Genomic DNA, 12871 nt, shown 5'->3' with positions numbered 1-12871 from the left:
AGGCGTCCCTGTTCAGAGATGGAATGGGAGATTTCCATCATGTTGCGGGGGGGGAACAATTGATCAGTGAGATGGAAGCATATCTCTGTTGGTTACTATTGAATGATCTATTGGAATTTAATCAAAAAGAAAATAAGATGCTACTGCTAAACTCTATGATTTCTTTTGTGTTTCCATCTGTATGCAGCACTAGAAATAGAACAGCCTAGTATTATTATTTATTGATAAGTACGTAAGCCTTCTGTCGCATCGCATGTATATTCTTCTGTCCAGATCATAGATTGGATTTCTCTGTCCTGATTTAGTATTCATGAGGCATCAAGACTTTGCTACCTGACAAGTGCTGTTATTTTTAACTTGGGAAATTAGGTTCTACCCTGTAGTTCTCTGTACACAATAGAGCTCTTCACCCTTCAGAATGATGTGATAGTATTACTTGAGCATAGCACGTTTCTGCTGGAAATTAAAGCAGCCCATCTTTTTTCCAACTTCTGCATGAATTTAATAATAAACTCATGCAATAAACTAGTGCATGATTTCTGAAAATAATAGCAGTTTTCAGACCTGTGCAGAAGCCTGAAAAATGACATGGCTACTATAATTAGTAACAGAGAGGGATTGCACATGTCTGAGGCCTATATCCTTTCTGCCAAATAATTTTCAAAGTACATGTAATCCTAGCATAAAACTTCATGTAAGTTTCTTTTCTATGGATCTGTACCATCTCTAATAAGGGAAACAATCACAAAAAACAAACAAACATAGAACCAGACAAGTTTTTGAATGGAAGGATTAAATCTCAGGATGCAATTCAATTTAAACTATTCTTTGTTTAAAACTGCCTTAATGAACAAGGAGTCTTAGCTATTAGAGCTTTAATAGCCTCTTTTTCTGCCTATGCAAAACTATGACTTAATAGCAAAAAAACAACTAAGGCCTATATATTCTTCTCAATCTCAACACAAGAAATGTGTGTGTTACACAGTTGTATATATGTGCTGTATGTATTTATATAGGCATATGTATATCTATATGTACCTGCAAAAACCCAAGTGTCTCCACCCTTAATAGGATTAGAACAAAAACAATGAACTAAATTAATAGCACGAATTAAAATGAATTGCTTATAAAATAAACTTGCTATTTAGATAACTAATTGACCTTTCATCTGCATAGGCCAATCTTTCTTTCATACACAAGCCATTCTCACACTGAGGAATATGTTAACACACTCTCTATACATGGATACCTACATACACACATAGGTTATCCTCATTTCTTGTAGCAGAGCTAACAGAAGGAAACAAAAATCCAACAGATCAAGATAAAGTGAAGGGGAGAGGGAGCTGTTTGAAAGAGAAGGAAAGGGAGAGCGATGCCAGTTCAAGATAAAGATAAGGGCAAAGACAAAAAGAGAGAGAGAGGGAGAGGGAGAAACTTGTTTGGGCATTGTAAAAGAGCTTCAGTTCTGTGGGCAAGAAGACTCTCCCAGGGAATGGCTAATATTTCAGCAGCAACACCTCTTTGGACCCTATTATTCTCAGCAATGATTTCTAAAAACTATCTTCCTATATTGAGTTAATAATAAAACTCTGCTTTAAAAATAAAATCAAATAAGGTTAAATTCAATTTGATCAATATCCCTGAAGCAGCTTTGAAAAATGCAAAAGATTGGAAGAACAAATCGTAACAAAATAATCATCAGAAGATTAATTTTTCAACTACAAGAAAATGCTGGGAAAGAGGTCTTGTGAGTCAGTAGATCTGCAGGTAGCTGTAGTTTTCCCTCCAGAGGAGAGCCAAGTCTGCCTTCTTGGGAGTTGACTTCCAGGTTCCCTTCGCTGAATGTGAGGCAGGCAACTTGGGTGACACTGACATCACACAGGCAAATGCAAGTGAACAACAGCAACAAAAGAGAAGCCTCTGTGCTTCATTCAGCAGAAGGTCTCATTGTAAATCTAATGAGAAAAGGCACAAGTACAGAAGGCACAGCCTCCTGCAAACAAGGTCCTTTCAGGACAAAGGGGAATATTTTATTGTGTGCAGATAAATTGAAAGAGAGAATAAAAGCTTAGAATCTGGCTTTGCTGTTGGGAGAAGAAAAAAAGAAGAAGATAAAGCAATTCTTTGGCTAAGCAGATTTATTATTAAGCTCTTTTGACTAATGATGCTTTATTGCCTAGCCAACATAGTATGGTCACTGCAATGTAATGCATCAACTATGACACAACTGAGTTGTTGTTTTTTCTTTTCTTCACTGATTCTAGTATCCAGGCATGAGGAAGGAGTGGTTACTGCTGCCTTTTCACTTTTTTGTTTTGTCTCTATCAGCATGATGGAATTAGAAAGGTATCCTGGGGTTTGTGGTAAACAATCTCAGATGCATCATTCTCTGTCTCCATCTCTTTGTCTCTCTCTCTCTCTCTCTCCCCCTTCCTTCCTTCCCTCCCTCCCTCCTTGCATACACACACAGACACTGTGGTACTCCGTCATAGGAGGCTGCAGTGACATTCTAACTGTGCCTGACCTGGATTCCTTTCCAAGTCCAGACTCACCATGTCTCTCTGAGCAGTAATTGCCATCCCCTGATGACCTTTACTTCAAGGAATCTTTACTTTTTAAAAACAGTGAATTCAAGATATTTTGTAAGAAGTTGTTTTACTAAACAAGACATACAAATATGTGGAAAATCTGCCTTACAAAAGATTTCACTGAATCTCAATAATTACAGTCACAATGTATATGAACAGAAGAATTAACCCTTTAAAGTTATTTATCTAGTCCAGCCATTCATATGCACAGGGGTACTTTAAAAAACAACAACCCAGAAGCTTGATACATTTTTGATGACACTCTAATACACATTCTGTAAGTCATTAAAAGTTGTAGGAAAAGGTATTGTTTATTTTTTAACAGCATTGAAACTTCCTACCTTTCAATTAAGTGAAACAAGTAGTATGAATATGTCTCAGTGTCTTGGGAAATTCTGCTTAATGACATAAATTGTGGGATTTTTAGCCCATTAGAATTTGGAAACAAATAAACTTTGTTTAGCTGAACTATAATTGCTTTTTGCCTATTTGTCCTACTTAAATATAATGCTAAAATGGGATAAGTTTTAACTGGGAAAAAACAAAGCAATGATGGACAAGATTTATAAATCATATTAAACCATCAAGTGATATGTTAGGCTTTAACTTAGTGTATTGTATGAAACCATTTATTGTGATTGGAAAATCACTGTAACTCTGCAGTGTGTAAATCCCGCTATTTCTGATTTCATGGTTAATCCATGGATAACATAATATTAGAAATCGGAGATAATGTTAAGTGATCAAATGAATCCTTGTATATTCGGCCCATGCCTATTTTCATTTTTTCCTGTCAAATCGCCAAATGGAAGTTGCCAATACATAAACAAATTTATAATTTAAAATTGTAGGCTGCAAAGGATAAATTTCTTTCTCAATATATTTGCATATCACTGTACAAACGAGTTATGATTTAAAGTTCCTTGTGAATCTTCCCATGTTTCTCCTCAGAGAGTTTCGTATCTACAGACAAACTTAAGTTTAGCATAGGTTTCTACTTATAATTATGGTAGGGGGATCTAACCTTACAATGAACACAGTACATTTTTGTTTTACCCTGTCATGAAAATATAAAAATCATCTTGCTGGGTGAGGCTAAAGATTCATTCACTTCATTTTAATTCCTTTGTTGTCAATGAGATCCCATGTGGTTGAGAAGATGTGGCTGAGAAGCTTTCAAGTAGATCTAGAACAGGGCTGGATCTAGAAGTAGATCTAGAACCAAGCAGCTACATGAGAAACTGGGACTAAGGGTGCATAGGCACACACATAAGTAAATTGAAAGAAAACTATAGCAATCACTTTCAAAATAAAAACAATGCAGTTATATTGTGTGCATGGCGTACACATATTTACATTTGACTTCTAATTTCCGATTTATCTCAGGTTGGACAAGGTAGCCAAAGGGCCATAAAATGATCAGGTCTGTTCTTGAAGGTAATTACTTTCACCTCATTTTAATTCAGAGGCACAGGAAGGGACCACGCAAGTCCTAATATGACTGAGGGGTGATTATAAGTGCCTCTAAGTATCTCTTTATAATTGGCAACTACGTGTTGGAAGATCTTTAATCAAATTATGGAAGAGATCCCACCTCCTGAAATATCAAACAAACAGCAAGATCAAGATCTAGTTTTATTGATCTTTATAAGACTTTCCCTTAAAAAGCCAATGGAACATTGAAAATCTTTCTGTATCTTTAATTATATACATGCCTAGTAGATATTTCCTAATTATGATTTTTTTTTTGTAAGAAGAAGGGTTCTGTAACAAGCACCTCAATTTTGGTAGGGATAAATATGCCCATATTAGCTTAGACATTAATACCAGACTTGTCTGTCATTTCAGTCATTACCTTATCTACATGGTTATTTATGGCTCCCATTAACCCCTGGATATCTGCCCTGAGGTCCAGCTTTTGTTAAGAAAGTTAGTATATTTTTAGCAACCGGAAGACATTCCAAAGAGTGTTTTGCAAAACAAATCTTGGGTGACTCAGACAATGACATTGCAACTTTAGAGGTGGGAAGATGGAAAACCCAATGGGTAATATGATTTCAGATCTGATTTGAAATTTTGAGAGATGTAGATACTAAATTTCCACGATTCTTAGATTATAATTTGAAGAATAATTTTAAGTACTGCCTCCCACCCCTAGAAAATATACAGAGGAAATTTGTCTCAGGACTTCCTGGAGACATGCAGAAATACATGCTTGTGTTAAAGCTTTGAGGGCTTTTAAGTCCTTTGAAATGAATGAGGATATGAATATAGCATCTGTTTCTTACAATAGACATGACTTTCTCCCGTGATCTTGCAATGTACTTTAAGAATTGCAGACAAGAACAATATTCACATTTCCATGGTCTCCATAGCAGTTTTTGGGAACTGAATCCAAAACATTGCATAGATGTCGGTTCATATATTACTATAAGTTACAAAAGGAGCTTGTTAAAGTTTTTGAAGAATTTTATGAGAAGAGACAAAGAAAACACAGGAAGAAATTAAGTTCTGGGACATTACTTGGCTGGATTAAAAGTAAAGATTGTTAGAAGTAAAAGGAAGGAAACTTTATTTGATCAAGATTAAAATACATATGTTATTTCTCGTGACCCTTAAGGGACATCAGGATGGAAATTATGTAGTTTTATGGATTTATTTATCGATGAGAGATTGATATGGGAATAAGAGATCATTTGTTATATTTTAACAGAAGATAAATTACTAAAATTGTTTATTTTGATGAAGGTGGGAAATAACTTCTTTATATATTTTTCTTTTTAATATATTCTTTTTTTTCCTTTTCCTTTTTTCCGCAACTTTTATTTTTATTCTTGCTTTTTCAGTTTGTATTAGTTTTTTAGTTGTAATTCTTAATAAAATTGCTATAAAAACTAATTTCCAGTATTTATTTAGAGAAGGAATATCTGATTGACTTACATATTTTGGAGCAAATTAGAATAATAGGTTCCCAGCACAACTATACCTAAATAGTTGTTCTTTCATAGTTCTTCTTGCCACTTTACAAACTATCCCCACTTTAGCTTAAATAATTTGTTGACATTTGTCTGCCCTTTCCCCTTCCCTTGATATTGTCTGAGCAGGACACAGCTGGAGAACTCATCATTTTGGAGTAGTGCAATTGTGTCTATTCAAAGCATGCCTTCTGATCCTATGGATGGTTCTATGGAAATAAAATATCATTGAACCCAAATGAGTAAAGTAGTCTAACCTTTAATAATTATTACCAGTTTGGTCACCTTCAAATGTATTGAAGTTCTCCAGAATAAATTACTTTAAATTTGATAGTATTTCTCTGCATCACATACATGCCAAGGAAGGAACGCCAAAAAGAATAGCACTGTTTTTAATCTCTTCATTACCCATACTTATTGGGATATATGCCACTCTGAGTCAATCATAAGTGGAGCACCTCATAAACCCAGTAAAACACAACTATATACACATATGTTTCCAACTTCTGGTTATTTTTGAAATATGTGGTACGCTAATCCAAGCAAGATTATATCTAAATTATAGAGTAACTATTGGTCTCAGTTGTATTAATGCTTCTGTCCTGGACTAATAAGAAACATAATTTAAACCACAATACAATTTTATCATATAATGGAAGATTCTATGATTTTTTTAAAAACCCAAAACATTTTCTCCTGTGCTTCCATTTTTTAATATAGCAATAGTACTTAGACTTCTATACCACTTCACAGTGCTTTGCAGCCCTCTCTAAGCTGTTTCCAGAGTCAGCATATTGTCCCCAACAATTTGGGTCTTCATTTTATCAACCTCAAAAGGATGGAAGCGGAGTCAACCTTGAGCTGGTCAAGATTGAACTTCCAGCAGTTGACAGAATTAGCTGGCAATACTGCATTCTAACCACTGCGCCACTACAGCTCATCTAATATACTCTTTTTCTCTTCATTGCTTGCTTTATTCCAACCCCCACACCCATTTATCCCCAAAGTATAGTCAAATAAGGAAAGGGCACAAACTTGGATGGAACTGGTGTGAATGCCAAGTAAAGGGTTACTTTGTCCATTAACCTGAACCAGCCTGGCACCTACATGATTGCCTTCCATTTTATGGCTAGAGGAACTTTCCTACTGTTTGAGAACCTGAATCCCTACTTTATCCAAACATCTCATTTCCATTTCGTTCCTACCAAATTCTTTTCAAGATTTTATGGGGACAATTGTCTGATCATTTCCAGTAAGTTAAAAGGATGAGAACATAGCTTGGTACCCCAGGTGTGGAAACAGAGGAATCATCTGCTGTCAGTTTGCTTAACTGAAGTCAAGCAGGTGGGATGTAAATAAGAGCTGATTGTGTTGTCAGCTGCAGAGTAAATGTCTTGTGCCTTTCATCCATGTGAAGTGTCAGGTCAAGATCAGAGAGAAACACCATTTCACAGCTGTTGCTGCAGCAGCACATCAAGAGGCTTCTTGGTGACAAAAACAAATAGAGTGGAATGCTTCCCCCCTCCTACATGCTGTGAACTATGATTTTCAAGGATGGGAATCTACCAGTTTTTTCAGGGTCACAATCAATTAGCTTCAATGACCGAGCTGGAACACTTACTATAAGGTTAATTCATTATCATGGATTTAACTCTTCAGTAAACCACATTTTTTTAAAACCTACAGAGCCTTGGTTTCCCAAGCACATTTCAGACATTCCAAAACTGTGGCTTAAAGGAGTACTAAACTAAAATGGCCTTTATTCCAAGCTAGCATAATCACCGGGTGCATGGCTGGAACCCTTTGCAAAGCACCAGTTTAAGGAAAAATGGCCTACTGTAATTTTATACCTTCTCTTTAGATTACAGATAGTACCTTGATCTGGGCAGTTGGGAATGAATCTCTCCACTAAATGGCTCTTTAATTATTAGCCAAAGGAAGACTAACAAGTAAAGGTAAATTAAGCAGAAGTTGAGCATGGCAGGAAGAGCTAGTGAAAATTAGAACAGCAAATTTGAATAAGAACAGAGCAAACCAGTTTTTAATATTCTGTTTCAAAACTCCAGCTACTGCTGCTGCATCCTTTGTCAACATGAAAGCAAACTCTTGTCCTGTCTATATTTATGATACTTTATGTTATATAAATAAAATGCTGTTCAGAGTCACTTTCTGTGAGATGGATAGCCATATAAATTTGCTAAATAAATAAAGTAGGGAAATATAAACTTTAGGCATATAAACATCTAATTCAGGGGAGGGGAAAATGTCCCTTACAATGCCAAGGTCTTTGACATATGTAAATCTTTCCCCCATATATCGTGTCATTTATAATGCTGAACATTGTACTAAGTGACAATACAACTGGTCTTATATGAATGATAAGATAGCAGAGTTCCAGCTTTTGTTATAAATGCAAAAGGGATATTTGTTATTGTTAAAATGTTGCTGTGGAATGCAAAGTTTGCTAACTGTTCTTTCCTGAACGAGAAATAAAAAAGCAAAGATTCATTTCAGTCACAATTCCAGATGGTTTCACAGACAAGCCTATGTAGATTTCTAGGCACTGATATGCAAATAGTTGGCCATTAATTTCTTCTGATTGCTTACTTCAATTCCCAGTCTAATCGAAAGCCAGGAAAGGTCACCCCCTCTTCAAATATTAAATACTAAGTCTGACTTGAATTTTTTTTGAGATCAGCTATGGTTGGATAGATGCTGCCACCTGCTGTTACAGATATGGAAATGCCCTGAGATAAATGTCAACTGTTGTTAGCAAGAAAACCCACAAGATGTCCTAAGAGTTTCACAGGAATGCGATCTCAGAACCACCTTGTTCTTTGAGTTTGTCTTATTTTTTAGCCACCGATATGAATAGCTATGACTATATTTATTATAGATTATTCAATGCCTGTGAAACTCTGTTTATACAACAAAGTTATACAGCAGAATGGAAAACTTCCATAAATTGAATTACAGCCCAACATCCTGACCAGTCACCATGCTGGCTGGCATTGCTGAAGTTTTAATTCAGCAAAATCCCACCACTATATTAAAATAGCAGATTGGCCAAAGTGCTATTAGTATCCCTTGATCTGCCAGGAAGCATTTTTTATTTCATCCAGGCAATACTAGTTATTATTCTATTATTCTCCATGGCAAGACCAAACCAACTAATTCCAATGTCTAATTTTTATGTTACTAGCAGAATAGTGCTTTAATAAGCTTCTTAGCTCTAATTTACGTTGAGGAAAGAAGAATTGGCAGTCTATGTGCCAATATAGTACTCTTATGTGCCTTAATTTGAAATTAACCTGTGTGGCCAAACTCTCAAGACCACTCAGATGACTATACACAATTTGACTATTTTCACCAATAATTTCTTCCCTTATTGTAATGACAAAATGTATCTGAATTCTTCTAAAAATGTATGTCTTTAGCACATTGAAAAGATATAGTGAAGACTGACCCAATTAGAATACACCGCTAATACTCTGTTCTTCCTCCTATTTCCCCCAAAACAACAACCCCATGAGATTGGTTGAGTGAGAGAGTGATTGGCCCAAAATCACCTAGCTGGCTTTCATGCCTACAATGGGCTTAGAAGTTACACCTCCCATTTCTAGCCTTTATACCTAATACATAACATTGGGGCAAAGCCGATTTTGCTTGCCATGATCTGTACAGTAAAGGACTGTGTATAGAAATATCACATATTGTTGCTTGATGTATAGTTACTTTTGCTTGAAATAGAATAAGAAAGGTCTGCTTAGCAGGGCTCTAGTACTATTTAGGGTGCTTGGTGTTTTGACCCACAATTCATCAAAATCTATATTGTTTCATTTCATTCTGAATTTCATTGATGCTATTCACAACTGATCCCTTTGTTTTCCAATCATCTTTGCAACTCATGCTGTTGTCATCTAAGCATTCTTTCATTTATTATATCCTCCCTAAATCTGTTCTCACAGTTATCCACAATTATCCACCTTGCAATTAGATCACTGAATATATCAGTGTTGGACTATCAGAAGAAAATTTCAGAAAGAATGTTTATACCAGAGCCTTTGATGTTGGAGAAGGGATTAGTGTGTGCTGTTTTCTATGAAATTGTATACATTTGATTAATATGACTTCAAATATGTTGTATGGACCTATATTCTAAAAAGATGGATGTTAACATAGGAAAATATGATTGGTCTTATAGAAGTCTTAAAAGGGATCAGATACGGCCTTGTATTGAAGCCTTCTAAAATCTTTCACCTATATGAAAATAATTTTAAAAATTGTTGTTTTTCCTACTTTCACCAGTTCAAATTTTATTTTAATCTGTTGTTTCCTAGATATCTGAAGATTTTTGTTTCATTTCTTCTTTATGGTTACTACATACACATTGATACAGTTGTGCTTATAAGAAACATTTTATGTTGATTCAGCTATGTCTCCTAATAAGACATAAGCTAATTGAGCCACTGAGAATTTCCACCACTGGATTTCCCAACATCTGTATGCTTGCCACAAGAAACACATAGCATCTGCAGCACTTCTAGATAGCTTCTGGAATACAAGTACAAAGAACATTGCACCATTATTGTTGTTGTTGTTGTTGTTATTGTTATTGTTATTATTATTACTACTACTACTATTATATACATTATTGTACCTGTCAACGGTGTTGTCCCCCAAGGCAGTGAGCGTTCTAGGACCAACTCTCTTCATACTCTACATAAATGACCTCTGTGATATTAAGAGCAACTGCGTTCTTTTCACTGACGATGTAAAGCTATTCAACACCACAGATAATACTGCTACCCTTCAAAAAGACCTCTGAATAGTGACTTCCGGGTTGTAAGGCTTCGCGACGGCAGGAATCCGCTTCTCTGCGGGTCCCTGCTGTGCTCGCGTCAAGGTACCCCGATCCAACTGGATTTGGGGTTGTCGCTACCCTGAAGGGGCAGCGGAAGACAGAGGAGATCTGAGCAGGGGTCTGGGGACACGCACCCCCCCCCAGCCGGCTAGACTCCTTTTTCCGAGACGGATGAGCGGCTGTCTCGGCAGCCATGAAGGATTCTTCAACCGGACAAGTTTGTGCAGGAGGAAGACTTAGAAGGAGAAGTTTTCTTGGCTAAACCAGGACATGATGTTACTTTTAAAACACCCTGAAACCTGACTTTGGATTGATACATTTGTTTCCAAAAGAATTTGTAACATCGGCGAAAGTGCTGAAGGAAAGCTCACTACCCTCCCTACGGAGAAAGCAAAGGAGCACAGAAAAACCTGCTCTCTAAAGGTAAAAATAAGCTCTTTGTTATAAGTGGGAAGGGAGGACTAAAAAAAAAAAAAAAAATTTTTTTCTAAACTTTGCTGGAGGAGACGCCTTGAAGATTACAAGACCATTAATTAATGGAAATACGGCTTTTAAAATATATCTGGGATTTTGCCTCTGGAGAAAAAACTGTAAAGAGAAGAAGAGGAAAAAGTTTTGCTTGTTTGGATTGTTTGATAACTCTGACATTTGGAAATTACTTCAAGATTGAAAGCATCTGGGTTGTTGTTGTTGTTGTTTTTTTAAAAAAAAAACTTATAATGGTACCACCGGTTGATGAACTGAAAATGGAATATGAAAAATTAAAAGAAAGACAACAAAGTGGCAAGGATTCTTTGGGAGCTGCCTTCCATTTTTTAGAAATGGCGGTTTCTACGTACCAGCAAACACTGGAGGAAGGAGAAGGAGAAGAAGAAGAAGAAAAGGAAGAAGCCATCTTTAATGGACTAAAAAGTTTGATTAAGAAAGAAAATGGGAAGGAAGGAAGGGAAAAGGAGAATTTAAGATTTAATAAAACAACCAAGAAAAAGAAAAATAGGATGAAAAGAAGGTACAGTGTTAGAAAGCAATTCAAAGAGAATTACAACAGAGAGGAAACTTAAAAAGGGGGAGAGGAGAGGAGGGGGCAAAAAGACCAGATTGGAGAAGAAAGGGAGGGAAAAAAAAAAAAAAGCCACGGGTTAGGACAAGATTTTTTTAAAAAGTTTTTCTTTAGAGATGAAGGATGATAGATAGCTTATAATTAAAGAAGATTCTGCAAGAGTGCATAAGATAGTATTGCAGTATTTGTATTTGGAACAGTTTATTGGAATATTTAATGAAATATTAATGTTTAATAATGATGGATGTTGATATTTGATTAAATATTAGGAGATCTGTTAAATGATTAATGCTTAGTTAAAGTTTAATTTGTTAGTGTTTTAATATTATTATAACTTTAGTATTTTATTTTTCTATTCTAAAACAATGTACTTATTAGAACTAGAATTAGAATAGAAATTATATATTTAATTATACTATAAGTTTGTTATTCTTTCATTTTAAGATTTAATATGTAGAAGGTACTAAGCAGAATCAGAATGGAAATTATGTATTATTTTAAGTTTTATTTTAGGAGAAGGCGTCATACTTCAAAAGCGATTACAGGGAAATTTTTGGTTAAAGGAAGAGATACATAGATGTTTACTAAAGAACGGACAAAAGACATAAGTATAATGACTTTGAAATAAGATGAAATAAATAAAATATAATTAAGAGAGTGAAAAGATGGGAGAAGTTATATAGAAAATACAAAATGGTTAATAAGATATGAAGGGTATATAAGGTGGGCATGAATTTGATTTAGGTCTGTCAAAAAGATGTAACCTGGGGCCAAGTCACTTTTCAAAGAAGTTTTATGTTTTATGTTTAGTGTGTGGATTATGTTTGATTCTAAATTAATAAAATCTTGGAGAAATGAAATTAAAGGGAGAGAAATTGGGAAAAGATATGTATAAATGATAACTAAGGAGGTTTTTTTTTTTTCTCCAATGTTTTGCTTCAAGTGTGATAATGTGGAACCATGTTTTAAAGAATAATGCTTTGTTTGTCTTGTTGAAGTTTATGGGTAGTTCTTGGAAAGGAGGTTATATATGTTTGTTTGTCTTGAAAAATCAATAAAACTTGTTTAAAAAAAAAAAAGACCTCTGAATAGTCAAAACCTTGAATAGTTAAGACCTTGTTGATGATCCAGACTCTGTCAAGGACCTTGGAATACTCATATCTAATGATCTAAGTGCTAGAGCCCACTGTAACTACATAGCCAAAAAGGCATTAAGAGTTGTTAACCTAATCTTACGTAGCTTTTTCTCTGGTAATATTACTATTAACTAGAGCATACAAAACATTTGCTAGACCAATACTCGAATACAGCTCATCAGTCTGGAACCCACATTACGTATCTGATATTAACACAGTTGAGAAAGTCCCGAAATATTTCACAA

This window comes from Pseudonaja textilis, chromosome 3 (assembly GCF_049901715.1).
Source record: "Pseudonaja textilis isolate UNSWEBS1 chromosome 3, rPseTex1.2, whole genome shotgun sequence".
Taxonomy (NCBI): Eukaryota; Metazoa; Chordata; class Lepidosauria; order Squamata; family Elapidae; genus Pseudonaja; species Pseudonaja textilis.
This window is presented reverse-complemented; position numbering follows the sequence as displayed.